We start from the raw sequence: 15,180 nt of genomic DNA on the forward strand, positions 1-15,180 counted from the left end.
CATATATATATATATATATATATATATATATATATATATATATATATATATATATATAAATATATATATATATATCTATATTTATCTCTCTCTCTCTCTCTCTATATATATATATCTTTTTATCTCTCTCTCTCTCTCTCTCTCTATATATATATATATATGTACATATATATATATATGTATATATATATATATATATATATATATATATATATATATATATATATATATATATATATATATATATATTATTATATATATATATATGTACATATATATCTATATCTATATATATATACATACATATATACATATATATATACATATATATATATATATATATATATATATATATATATATATACATATATATATATATATATATATATATATATATATATATATATATATATATATTCATTTATTGCCAGACGCCATGTATCCCAAACGGGGTGGTCAAGGGCTTAGAGTTCATTGTTTTACAGGGAGGGGCACTAATCCTCCACCAACCCCACTTGACACTTAGGGATGCCAACAGCATCTGGTGTTCCCAGGCGGTCACCCATCCAAGTAGTAACCAGACCCAACGTTGCTTAACTTCGCTGATCGGACAGGAAGTGGTGTACTCAACGTGGCATGGCCGTTGGCATATATATATATATATATATATATATAGCTACAACAAATTGACTTAGGACCTCCCCCCACAAGGTATTAAAAAACATAGAAATCATACTATATCACAATGTTTGTTCATAAAATGTCATTCATTAATATGAAATAATGTTTTCCTTGTTTTTCAGGACCAGTTGGATGCATTTTGGCATGGAATCACTTACATCTTTAAAGAAATCTTTGCACTAAACATTTGTCAGTTCAGTCTTGAGGTTGTCCAGATTGGGTGTCTCTTCTCTGCCATGATTTTCTTCATCTTTGCCCTGCATTTCTCCATCGGATTTAGATCTGGACTGTTGCCAGGCCAGTCGAGGACCTCAATCCGATTATCCTGAAGCCATTTTGTCACCTTTCCTTGACTTGTGACATGGAGCTGAATCGTGCATGAAAATGTCGCACCCGTCAATAGCAAAAAAGTTTAACAAATGATCTTTCAGAACTTGAATATACCAGCCACAAATCATCATCAAGTTCTTAGGAAGAAAGTAGAGGCCTCCCCTTCCCATTTCACCTGAGAAACACCCCCATACCATTACTGATTGTGGGTGCTTAACAGTGAGCACTGTGTAAGCAGGGTCATATCGACTACAGGAGGCAGGGCGACGAACCTTGGCAGAACGCACCTGGAACAATTTAAATGTGCTTTCATCGAAAAACAACTTTTCTCCACTCATCCGATGTCCAGTGTACATACTTCTTGGCAAACTGAATGCGCTACTTTTTCATGTGGTCAGTGTTGATGGACGTCCTGGTTTTGGGTCATCCTCCACGTCACCCAGCCCCATCCTGAATCTCTTCTGCCACTCACAGACACGTGCACGGGACATTGTTTCTTATCCGTATACATCCATCAGCATGGCAAGAGTTTCTGCTGGAGTTTTTCCAAGTTAGCCAAGAACTTGATGTTAATCCTTTGTTCACGGCTCATTCTGTCACTGAGGGCTCTTGACAGGAGCTGCAAAACCACTTGTGAAAAGAAAGGTAATGGGTTAATTGGAGAATTGCTTTTCTCATACATTGCTGAGATGTTCGGCAACACTATGATGTACTTCATAACTGTGTGGTTGCCTAATCGCATGATTAGCAACCAAAGTCCCATTTCTTTTTTGTCACACCTCGTAAATATATACAAGCATACCCCGGTTTAACAATCTAATTGGTTAGGTAAAACACCATCGTTAGGCAGGGTATCATATATCCGGGTACTTTTAACATGTATTTCAATGTGGGCTGTGTACCAGCCTTGGGTTTCCCCCAAAACCAAGTACAAAACCCACACAGATGAGCCCAAAAACAGGTTTAAAGGCAACCTAAATGGCCTAACAGCTGTTAAGGAAGCTAAACTGAGCCTAACACCTGTAAATAACTCACTGAAAGCAACAAATAAAGCCTGAAAATCACAAGGAATAGGTTAGAGAATATCAAACACCTCTCATCACTTGCTTCTTGTAAGTCCATGTCCGGTCCAGGTCATCATTCTTGCTATCCACCCTGAGCCTAGGGGACATGTGGTGCTCCCCAACACTCAATCCTCCTCCTCAAAGCCCTCAAACCCAATCTCCAGAGGAGGGTCAGAGGGGGGTGGCGATGGAGTGCGATGCGATGACTCAGGTGGAGGCAATGGAGTGCGATGCAATGACTCAGGCGGAGGCGATGGAGTGTGATGCGATGACTCAGGTGGAGGCGATGGGGGTGTGATGTGATGGGTATGATGCAATAACTCAGGCGGAGGCAATGAAGTGCGATGTGATGACTCAGGGTAAGGCGATGGGATGTGATGCAATGACTCAGGCAGAGGCGACGGGATGTGATGCGATGACTCAGGCGGAGGTGATGGGGTGTGATGGCAATGACTCAGGCAGAGGCGATGGAGTGCGATGCAATGACTCAGGAGGTGGCGATGGAGAGTGATGCGATGACTCAGGTGGAGGTGATGAAGTGCGATGTGATGACTCAGGTTATGGTGATGGGGTGTGATACAATGCCTCAGGCAGAGGCGATGGAGTGCGATGCGATGACTCAGGAGGAGGCGATGGAGTGCGATGTGATGACTCAGGCTAAGGCGATGGCGTGTGATGTACTGGCTCAGGTGGTGGTGATGCTGTGCGATGCGATGGCTCTGGGGTGGTGATGGAGTGGTGCAATGACAGAGAAGGTGGTGAGGGAGACAGCTGCAATGACCAGTGAGGTGGCAAGGGAGACCGCTGTGATGAATGATGAGGTAGCGATGGAGTCAGTTGCGATGGCTCATGTCGTGGAGAGTGAGACAGAGACAGTGGCTGAGGTGGTATGGGAGATGGAGGCTGGGACAAGGAAGGCAGTGATGGAGTGGAAGAGTGTCTTAGTGGAGACACAGGTGACACAGGAGACAGGGATCGGCTGGAAGTTAGGTTCTGCACAACAGGCCGAGCACGTCCTCAGCGGGAGGTGTCCCTCGGTGTTTCTCTGTTGGTTGAAGGTTGGGGAGATGCTCTGCTGGCTGAAGGCTGGGGAGATGCTCTGCTGGTTGAAGGCTGGGGAGATGCTCTGCTCATCGAGGGCTGGGGAGATCCTGTGCGACTTGCTGGCCTGGTGAGGGCCTGCTTGAAGAAAGCTGTGATCATTGTCTGCCTGGCCCCCCTCTTCTTCTCCTCCAGCATTGTCCTGTACACTTTCATCCCATTCTCAAGCCAATTAGCTGTGCCCCTGCTTCGTCCTGGAAGGGGGTCATGTGTGCGCATAAGGTCAATTATTTTGTCCAGCTTTGTTAGCATCTCCCTCAAGATTTCAATGTTCAGAGCTCGGACCTCAGGCACGACCTCCTCCTCCTCTGCCTCCTGGTGCGCCCGCTGAATCTCCATATTGAGGAGCTCCTCATTGCTAAGCCCCTAACTGTGGCTCTCAAGAACCTCCTCCATGTCATCCTTGTCGACCTCCCCGAAGCCCGCCTCAGGCAACAATTCGACTGTGCTTTATTGCACACAATGCACAGGTGGAACTTGCATGCCCTCAGGGAAGCCGGTGACAGAGTGCAATCATTCTGGCAACAGCTTCCGCCACACACCATTCATCAACGCCTGGCTAACCTCGTTCCACACTGGAGTTATATTCTCTAGGGCGTGGTGTATGTTGCAGCCCTTCCAAAACTGCTGCACTGTTGTCCTATCATCACTGTCGCAGGCCCTTACCAACTGCTGCACTCTGTGGTAGAGGTGGTGAGCATTAAAGGCTGCGATCACCCCTTGGTCTATCGGCTGCAACAAGGACGTGGTGTTGGGGGATAGGGACACTGCCACAATATTGCTAGCCCATTCCCTCATCATGGGAGGGTGGGTAGGCACGTTGTCCACCACCATGAGAAATCTATTCGCCAAATTCTTGCGTGAGGCACACCCCTTCAGCACACAAGAGAGGTACGTGTGGAAATATGACGAACAGATATCTGAAGTCAACCAGGCCTTCTTGTTCGACTTCCAGATAACACCAAGATTCTCCTTAACCCCTTAAGACCACAATTATTTCAGGCAGGTCCCTCCCCTCAGCCGCAATTCGGGGGAGTTTAGGCAACTTTCACCAAGGGCAAATTGATTGTGTTCTGGCTAAACAGGAAGAATTTACACACATGACAATGCAATTTGTACCCCCATAGGCCTAATGGTTACTGCACAATCGCACATCAAAGTTCAAAATAGTTTATAATAGTTACCCCTTGAAAACAATCTAAAATGTGAAAATTTTGATAACCTATATTTCTTCTTGTAACGGGTCATTTAAAAGTGTTTTGTCACACCAACCATGAAAACAGGTGTATGCAGGTGTGGGGAGCTTACTAGGCTATGGGGAGATAAAGTAGGCTGTGGAGAGTAGGCCTATAGATACAGGGGTTGGAAGAAGAACCAACTTTTTGCATGAAAAGAAAGCACTTCAGTGTGTTACGTAAAATCCTGGCAGCCTGATACCTCTCGGGGGTCTGTAGGGAGTGGGAAGGTAGCGAGGGACAAGGAGGGAGGGATGGGGTTGGGTTAGGGGGGGAAACAAGGCTAGCAGGGTGGGAGGAGGGGCGAGAGTTGGTGGGAAGGGACACAGGTGGTGGTGGGAGAAGACGGAGAGATGCAGGCATATAGAGGGGTGAGAGGGTGATGGGGGAGAAGGAGGGAGTAAGGGAGTGGGGTAGACGGTGGCACAGAGGTGGCCCAGAGGGGGGGTGCCCCCCCAACGCCCAGGTAGGTCCGATCTCCCCTCATGCCACCTCAGGGGTGAGTGCTCATTGACCTGAAGCCATGTACGTCATAATCCGGGTGGAGCAAGTGGTCCACAGTTTTTTACAAGTCCTGCTCAACTGATGCGATCAGGAGGTTTGGCATAAAACTCTCGCTGCATCACTTGATGCGATTAACATTAAGGAGTTAGCATACCCCACCAGAGCCCTGGGGTTCTCGGAGTGGTAGACTAGGAGCGGCTTCAACTTGAGGTCACCCTTGGCGCTGCCCCCCAGTAGGAGTGTCAGCCAGTCCTTTGAGGCCTTGAATCCTGGCGTAGACCTTTCCTCCATTGCAAGATATGTCTTGGAGGACATTCTCTTTCAAAAGAGCCCAGTCTCGCCAAAGTACAACACCTGATTCACGCTGTAGCCACCCTCCATGATGATGCATTTCAGTTCGCCAGGAAACGCTGCCACCGCCACCGTATCTGCACTCGCCACCTCATCGAACATCTTCACATGGTGAAGGTTTGCTCACCTCTTGAACTAGTCAAACCACCCATGGTTCGCCTTAAAGGTCTCGCCTTCGCCCAGATCCCACCTAACCATTATTTCGTCCCACAGAGAGAGAGCTTTAGTGCATATAATTGCTTGGCTCATGGGTGCATTGCACTGGCTTTGATCATCCACCCACGTGCAGAGCATCCGCTCCAGCTCCTCCATCGCAGGCTCTAGCTGGTGGGAGATACGGGAGGTGGATAAGGTTGCAACCTCCCCAGCAGCAGCCTTAATGGCCTCCTTCTTCTCGATGATGGTGGAGACAGTCGACTGGGCCAGGTGGAGAGCCGATGCAATAGCATACACACCTTTGCCTTTGTCATGGCGCTTAAGAATTTCCAGCTTGATCTCTAGCGACACAGTCTTGCGAACATGCTTCACGGGAACATCACCAGCACCAACTCTAGCAGGCCGCTTACCACCAAGACTAGGGTCTTCACTAGCACCACATGCAGTACCCTTTCCAGACATAATCACACTTATCTGGGCCCAAGATCACACAATATTGCACTCCACACACGATTAGTATCATTGCAGTACTCACGGCACTGCTCGAACACAGTTACGATGCACTATGATAGCAGCTTGCGTAACACTGGTGGTGCAACATGATGCATGGTGGGCGAGCATAAGGGAGATCCTCACTCTGAGATGGCTGGTGCGAGAAGAGTGATATAGGCAAGTGTGGGGTAAGCAATGGCTATGGGGCCTGTGCGAGCATTTCTGCGCCCCCTGGGAGGCAGGTGGGCTCAGCTGGCCACAAGAACGCGCACGATTCAAAATTTCGGCCCATTGTCCATGAACGCGACATCGGAGGGCCTATCGATATACCAGGGCTCAGCCATCGGGTATCAGGACGTGGTGGTAATTGTAACCCCATCGTGAAGCCAGGGTATCGCATCTAAGGGTATCATATATCGAGGTATTACTGTGGATACACACACACATATATATATATATACACACACACACATAGTAGCATTGTTACTGTAACTGTACAATAACACTGGCATTTAATTTTTCCCATAATTACTTAATAGCATGGTAATTTCACTCAACTGCATGAAAGAAACTGTGTGAGAAGTGAATGTGTTTAGGTAATGGATATCCAGATGACTGCTTTTGTTTACAACTCCTGTGTTATGCTGTTGTCAGTCGATGACTGGCTTCCTCGACCCGACCTGACCCACGTCTCATACCACCTTCCACTGCCTGGCTCAGTGTTGTCGTTGCTGTGATAAGAAGTCTATATTTGCTTATTTCCTTGCTCCTCATTTCCTCTCAGAACTCAGAGCACATGGTTCCAAACTAACTTAAATTATGCCTAAGCACCCTGAAAGTGCTAAGAACACAAGAAAAGCATTTATTCCAAAGGCAAATGTACAATTGCTGGAAGAAGTGGCATGTAGTGTGGGAGCTTATATGCAAACGATCAGACAAAATGAGTCGGGTGTGTTTACAATGTGGATAGTTTCTTTGTTGGGGGAAAAAAAAAAAAGTTAATGATGAAGGAGCAGTAAAATTCATGTTTTTGCCTTGGGTGCAATGTGTTTAAAAAAAAAGGCTTTGTGCCTGACCTTTGTCACTAACTGACAGTCTTTGGTTGAGAAAATTTGGCTCTTACGATATGTGAAGACACTATGTGTTGAGGTAAATAGTTAGGTAAGATCATTATGTGAGTTCAGTTCTTGTGAACTACTGTACACTGTACTGTCATAAAAATTATACTGCCTGGCTGACTTGTTTATTATTCATGATTACTGCATTCGTGGGTACCTGAGAAGTGAAAAGTATGCAATCACTCCATGCTGATGACTTCAGTATAGTTTTTTTCCTTTATTGTTGATGATTAATGACATTCAAAAATAGTTTCAGACTTTTTTTTTCCTTAAGTGAGTGCGCTGAAAGTGATTCTTAGCGAAATATGCATAACTCTGGGCGGTCATTATTCACATGTTGACTAGGTCAGAAGTTTTTGCTTGAATGGTAATGAGGACTTTCATGAGGCTTCGTGGCAATCCTTGATGGTTAAAATTTTTATGGGGAGTATTAAGGGGCAAAACTAGTCAGTGAGTTTAGGTTAATAATGCACTAATGTGTCAAGTCGGCAAGATCGTATTGTAAACACACATCTTGAATGTCTTACAGCAGACATATTTGTAATAACCTATCTTTAAATATATTTTCAAAGAAAAATATGGGGCTCCCAGAACCTAACCCCCTATTTAACATGTACAGTAAATACAGTATATGTCATGTTTTAGAGCAACACTGATTTTGCACGAGGTTCTGCATAACCTATCATGTGTTGTATGAAGACTCTACTCTGTGTGTGTGTATATACTCTCTCTCTCTCTCTCTCTCTATAATTTGTTGTAGGTGGGGGCGCTCACCATCCACTCACTCAATGTAGTGCTGCTGTCAGGTGTCTGCCCTTTCCTCTCCTCTCTCCATTTCTTCCATCCTCTTCCATCTTCCTTTATATCATTCTTTTCTTGTCCTTCTGCCTACAGGTAACTTTACACTTCCTCTTCTGTCTTCCTTTCCTTCATTCTTTCCTCTTCCTTCTGCCTGTGGGTGACTCTACAATGAGTGACAAGCCAAATGGTTTCCTGTACACCAGGAAACCATTTACTATGATGGGTGGTAACCATATAACCAAATTTTGGTGCCTGGTGGTTTAGTGAGTAATTATTGCGCTCCAATCGGATTGAGCCGGTGAAGGTTTATATCCAAGGGATGGTTGGGGTTGATTGCTCATGTAATGCCACTCAGGGATGAGTGAAGCTGGTCACTCTCATCTTAAATGTCAGGACCAACTGCTTAGCCCTGGGCTCCTACGCTCCTCATGGGGCAATGTAGGATTGGATGATGGATGTATGGATATATATATACAGTATATATATATATACATACAGTACCCTCGCGTCCAACACGCGTTAGTCCAGCACGATTCAGGTCCAGCACGGAGAGCAAATAATTAGTATTATTTAATACGATTTAATTACTGCAACACGAGTGTGTTAGCATAACACGCACAGAGCTCCGAGAAGTGGGCGAAATCCGCAGAGTTCAACTCTAGCACGATCACCCCTGGTCCAACATGGTCATACTGGACATTCCCATGATGATGATAGCCAATGAAAACTTCTGATCAAGTAGCCTTCCCCGCCCGCTATCGTGACGTGATCGTGATGCCGCCCAATTAAAAACGCTTCTGGTGTCACGGGATGTTTTGTTTACATTTCTCCCGCCACAAAGCCACTCAGTCGCATAGTTGCATTAGAAGGTGCTTTTTTCTTGCTGCATTTTCTGCCCTTGTTACTGCATTTTACCCTGCTCATGATGCCTAGGAAGCCTTCTGAGAACCCCAAGAAGCGTCGGCACCTCCCTCAGGCCACCAAGCTAGAAAGCATCGAGAAGAAGAAGAAAGGGGAGAGGAAAGTTGACATTGCCAAGGCCTACAACATGAATGAAGCCAGTGTGAGGACCACAATAAAAATCCAAGACAAGATCCTGGCAGCAGAAGGCCATCACACGGCACTTCATACCATGTTTGCCGAGGATATGATGGTAAATCGGAACGGTAACGTGGTAAAATTGCCGATGATACCACGGGCATTTGGAATTCATCTAGATGGATTCATGCCGAGGATACGACAGGCAAAACAGTGTGACCAAAATCCAGGCGACTCGACAGAGAATGTATCGTACTACAGCATTGAACATTTAGCCTGACACGGAATACATACTACAGTAATATTTTAGAATAAATATCAATCGATTTGAAACCCTTCTCATCGGCGTGTGTACCAGTTTATAAACAAAGTTGCTTCTCCTTATTCTCTACTGAGTCAGCGACAGCGATCACTTTCCACAGTCACGAGACGGGGCTCTGGCAACAGTGTGAGAAGCATGCCGTTTGCCGAGGATTACAGATTGCTAGGACAGGCAGAAGCAGGACCTTCCATGGCTGTGGACGAATATAGTGATTCTGAGTGTGATTTCGAAGGATTTATGAGGGAGGTTGAGGAGGAGCAACAGCCATTACCTGCTAGTGACACCAGCAGCCATCCTCCGGAGACCCAGTAGGACTACCTACAGCCTTGGATGCCACCTTCCATTCCCAGCAAGCCCACCAACACTATCCTAAAAGGTTAGTTATCATTCATAGCACATTACCATTTATTATAATTACAATGGTTCCAATATATGTATAGGTATATGGTAGGTATTTAGGGTGACTTTTCCGAGGGTTGCTGACATAATTCATTTTTTCCCAAAAGCTCTGTTGTTAGTCCAACATGTTTTTGGTCCAACACGTGCCCCGTGCATGACAATATTACCATGTTGGACGCGAGGGTACTGTATATATATATATATATATATACACTGTATATATACAATCAATCCTTGTAAATCACGGAAATTTGGGTCTGGACCACTGCCGTGATTTACGAATTCCATGATTTATGAATAATAAATCTATGTGAAAAATTAATTTGGGTCTGGACTTTGGCAAACCCATCCCCACAGAACCCTACCTACATCTATCTAGGCACCATCAAACACAAACATACAAATTTACGAATATTCAGTGCATGTATTAAATAGAAATAAGCAATCTTAAGGGATCTCACCTTAATCCTAAGACGAAATTGCTTAAGTGAACGGATTGGGGTGCTGTTGGGAAGAACTCGTTCTTCCCAAATTCTTTCGCCAGCTTTCAAAACTTCTCTCCCTTCTCATACACGTTCATTGTATGACAACGGCGGCAGCTTCTTGACGCCATACTGCTTAGAGCACTTCATTGGGTGGTCAGGAGGGGCCATGGCAGGTAGGAGACGGGGGGGAAATTGCACAAAATAGGCAGGTAGCTATCGTGATCCACGGCAACGGTCTGTAGTGTGCGGACTGGAGGGACAAGAACAACAACAACATGGCGGCATTAGTATGCACACTTGCCACCAGGAACAAGGGGTGATTGGATGCTGGGTCAAAATTTTCAGTTTGAATGCCACGGTTTACTGTTCTACTCGGAAAAGGCCCACTTGGTTGCCTAGGTCCCCGATTTTCGTGACTTAACAGTGATTTAAGGTTGCTGGCAGTCTGACGGCCACTTAGCCGTGATTTATGAATCCATGCTTTATGAACACGCGATTTATGAGGACTGAGTGTGAATGTATATATTTATATATATATATATGAATATATATACAGTATATATATATATATATATATATATATATATATATATATATATATATATATGTATATATGTATATATATATATATATATATATATATGTATATATATATATGTATACAGTATATATATATATATATATATACATATATATATATATATATATATATATATATATATATATATATATACAGTATATATACATACAGTAATCCCTCCAATATCCGACGTAATAGAGACATAGGCATGTCCGGATAGTGGTCCTGTCTGGATACTGGGCACCAGCCTCCTGGACTTGTACTTATGGACCCTAACTCTGAAAAACACCTATACAACTCCCTCTGGACATGCATAGCACCTATTTAAGACCCAAATCACACCAATAAGGGACATAAAAGACTGAAATAAATGCAAAAGAAGCATAAAATGAGGTTTTTGAGGTAGGTTCATACAATATTCAACATTCTGGGTACTTACAAGTCCCTGGCTCCTGGACTGGTAGTTATGGACCCTAAACTAGCCTAACTCAGAAAAACACCTTCCTACTACACATTCATAGCACCTAAGACAGAGCATACTCACACCAATAAGGGACATAAAAGAGTGAAATGAGGTGTTTGAGGTAAGTATAGTATGGAAAATAGAGTAGAGTACAGTATGAAACATTTCGCCTACTTACAGCAAGTCCACGGCCATCTCGATGAATAACCGCCTCCTCTTGGACTCTGACAGTAAGAAGGATTTCCTGAAGCACTTGCAGTACACTGTTCATGAAGTCTTCCACTGAACTTAGTCATTCGCACTCAGAAGTCCATTCTCTTCACAGTGCGCACTCTTGTCTAACTTATGCTCCACTGTAACTTAGTAAGTATTGCACTCTGCACTTTAACTCTTTCCACTCTTATAACCATTTTCTAAAGCAAAAACACACAAGTCTATTTACATTAAATTTAGTTAAAAAATTGTTTGTCTTTTCACTCACAACTGTAAATCCTTAACACAATGCACTGTTTTTTTCACTGCACAAAACTGTAAATTCCCGTGTGGTCTAGTGGAGAAGTTCTTGGCGTCTATTCACTGTCAGAGTCCAAGAGTATCACTGGCAGGTGACCTAGGGGTGCGTCGCTGGGTTGTGGTGATGGCGTACCCACTGCAGACGACTCTGAAGACAGATGCAAACTCACGTCGAGCAGTGACTCCACCCTGACTGATGTGCTGGGCTGTGGCTCGGAGCATGAGGGCCTGTCTTGGGAAGGCAACGGAGTGGAGCCAGGGCTGAGCACAGCGGGGGTCACGGGCCTGAAAAAACTGTCAATCGTTGATTGACGCAAGGAACGACGATTCTGACGATTGATGATGCGCTGCCTGAAAGCACGCACTTCCTCCACAAGTCCCAAGGGCGCCATCTCCCTGTCGCAGTCCGGGTGTTCCAGGTAGTCAAGAACGAACTCTAGGTGTTCCTGGAGTGCGTTCAGCTTGGGGATGGCTGGAGTTGTGTCATGCTGAGAGGAGTCCGCATCATTGTCACCGTCCTCGTCGGAATCTTCAAGCTGGGTACTGACACCTGCAACTGAAGATGCGATCTTGATATCAGACAATGTCTGATACACAGGATCGCCCTCGTCGTCATCCAACCACTCACGCACATCGTCCACATCAACATCGTCGCCATGCGTACGTAGATGTGCATGGAAGTCATCCACGTCAAAACTTAGGAAATCGTACTCCACATCCGTTCCAAGAAGCAGACAAGACCAACCATTTTCTAGAGTTTTGACAGGTATTTCCTTCCATGCACTGGCCCAGTTGTAGACTGCAGACTTGATGTTGTAGCGGCGAAGGTTTTCCAAAGTCTGCTGGCCTTGCGTGTCCCGTCCCTCCCTGCGCTCGTCCTCGTCCTCGAGAACAACCATCACCTAGTCCAGGAACTTCCTTTGGTACAGCCTCTTCATTGCCACGATCACTCCAAGGTCCATTGGTTGGATGAGAGCAGTCGTATTAAGTGGCAGAAACATGCACCTAATCCGGCCACTCTCAGCCACCAAGTCCTGGTCGCACGGGTGGGCAGGTGCATTGTCGAGGAGAAGGAAGGCCTTTACCTGGTCGTGTGGGATTCCCAGTGTCTCCGTCTGGTAATTGATGACCTCCTAGACGAAATGGCGGTGGAACCAGTCTTTGAAGATCTGGGCTGTAAACCATGCCTTCAAGGAATGGTACCAGATGACAGGAAGGACATCCATCACCCCACGAAGACACCGAGGCTGCTTTGCACGGCCAACAATAACGGGCTTAAGCCAGTGCATGCCATTAGCATTGGCACAACACAAAGCAGATATCCGTTCCTTGGAGAGCTTGCGGCCAGGTACACGCTTCTCCGTCTCCTCGGCTAGAGTGTTCGTTGGCAAAGAGCGATAGAATAAACCAGTTTTGTCAGCGTTGTAGACTTGACTGAGAGTGAGGCCCTCCCTGTCGATCAAGCCCTTCACCTTGTGCCGAAACTCCTCTACTCCATCCTGGTTAGTGTCCAAAGCTTCGCCATGACACTTACGGTTGGTAAGGCCATGTCGTAACTTGAATGCGAAGAGCCAACCCTCGGATGCCTTGAGGTCTAGGGTGTCGTGAAGCCTGGCGAACTTCTCAGCAGCAGCCTTCAGCTCCGTACCACGTACCATCATACCAGCAGCACGTTGCTGTCGATGCCAAATCAACGTGGAGCGGTCAACTTCAGCAAACTTGGGAGTAAACATCATCTTCCTCTCCACATTGCGTTTGCTTTTCGACGAGAAGTCAGCCTTGTACTGCATGAGTTTGTCTCGGGATCTCTTAATATCAAACACAGTGGATCGGGCCAGGTTGAACTCATGGAGGATGCGTGACGAAGACCATCCTGTACCTACTTTCTCCAGTATCTCCCGCTTCTTCTCCAGAGTCAAAACCACTCTCTTCCTCTTCTCAGGCGGCGAGGCCATCATCACACACATGAAGGAGAGGCACGAGAGCAGCAGGAGTGCCTGCAGCAGGTAAGGCACCACCACAAAAGCGAGCACGTGGGAAGCCATGATGACGAGCGTTCACTCATGACAAGAGACTGGCAGAAAGTGGGGAAGATGCAGGGGTGCTCTAGCGGACATCAGAGGAATGACGCACCACAAGAAAGCTGTCCCGCGCCGCGCGCGCCAAGTTTAAACTACGGGCAGGAAAAAATCGTTCCTCCCAAACCCCCTGGACCATTTTGGGAATATTGGATCCCAGGACGATTATGTCCGTTAAGTGGGGATGTCCGGAAAGTGGGCGTCCGGAAAGTAGACGGATTACTGTATATATATATATATATATATATATATATATATATATATATATACAGTAATCCCGCATATTTCGCGGTAGTTACGTTCTTGTAACCCCCGCGAAAAGTCAATTCCGCGAATACTCTATTAACAATTGAATCTTACACTTGTGTCCACCATGCTGCCCATCACACAGTCCATGTTCATACTGATTGCGAGACAATTCGCCGTCAGACAATTCCCTGTCAAAACATGGACGATTCCCCTTCAGAACAATTCGCACCCTGGACGATTCCCCGCCATTCTATAAATATACTAATCAATACTTTTATCAATATACTTATTAATTAATCAATACTTTAATAACTATATTTCAGGGGGATCCAGCAAAGTCTATGTTCAGTAGCGTAGGTTCTGGATATTATTTATTAGTTGCTCCTTTAGTCGATAATTAACTTGTTTCTTCCTCGCTGTAGTTGCCTTTGAATTATATTCTAGCGTCACCCATAGCTATCTTCATTAATGAAGGCGAATTGTTTTGTGTTTGTTGTGACTGCGAATTGTCCCGAAACCTCCATACTCATCCCGAAATACCTTCTTACAAGATTGAAAGCACATACAGTACTCCATTATGAAGGAAAAACGTAAACACCGTACTGTAATACACAATTATCTACATATTTATTCACAAAAAAGTACAAAATAAAAAGATGCATTAACTGGTGATAGCAAACACTTCCACGGTCGTTTCTTAGCTTGTCCAGTAACACAATTTTCTCTGCTAAGGTCATAACTTTTCTTGATCGTTTTGTCACTTTGGAGTTCTTACTAATTGTATTATTAGCCTTTGGTGAGGCTGGCTTACGTCCTGGGGCCATGTGGAAAGCAAGTGGGAGGCAAGAGGCTCATATCATAGTGCGGTTACAAGCACACCTCACACGTAGGGCAGTCAGGCGTGGACTGAGGAATGCGGGGCAGAGAGCAGTGTTGCCATATCGAAACAACGAAATTATGCTAGGGCAATGAAAAAATTATGCTAGATTGAGCAAATTTGTTCCAAGTAAAAAATGAATTATGCTAACTTGAAGCTAAATGATAAAAATCTATACATATTCGTGCAACATATTAATTATGTATTGTTTACTATGAAAATATTAAAATGAACCTACATACAGTAAGAGGGTAAATATCGGTTTTCTGCCCATACTGCTTTTTCCCACGAAACTTACGTTTTTCTGATGGATTTTGATGTGATTCATTCGATTCTGAGCATC

The 15,180-nt window shown here is 44.9% G+C and overlaps 1 protein-coding gene and 1 non-coding gene across 4 annotated transcripts in view; both read right to left on the reverse strand.

The window, feature by feature from the left end:
* The window catches only part of TyrRS-m (Tyrosine--tRNA ligase, mitochondrial), an 817,527-nt gene that overhangs the window by 355,411 nt on the left and 446,936 nt on the right, over window positions 1–15,180 (reverse strand). The window lies entirely within an intron of this gene.
* Window positions 530–648, reverse strand: LOC145401427 (5S ribosomal RNA). Its single transcript, XR_013897579.1, has one exon. It is a non-coding gene; the product is annotated as a 5S ribosomal RNA (ribosomal RNA).

The sequence above is a fragment of the Coenobita brevimanus genome, chromosome 55 (assembly GCF_032717465.1).
Source record: "Coenobita brevimanus isolate Jiangsu-jjx chromosome 55, ASM3271746v2, whole genome shotgun sequence".
NCBI lineage: Eukaryota > Metazoa > Arthropoda > Malacostraca > Decapoda > Coenobitidae > Coenobita > Coenobita brevimanus.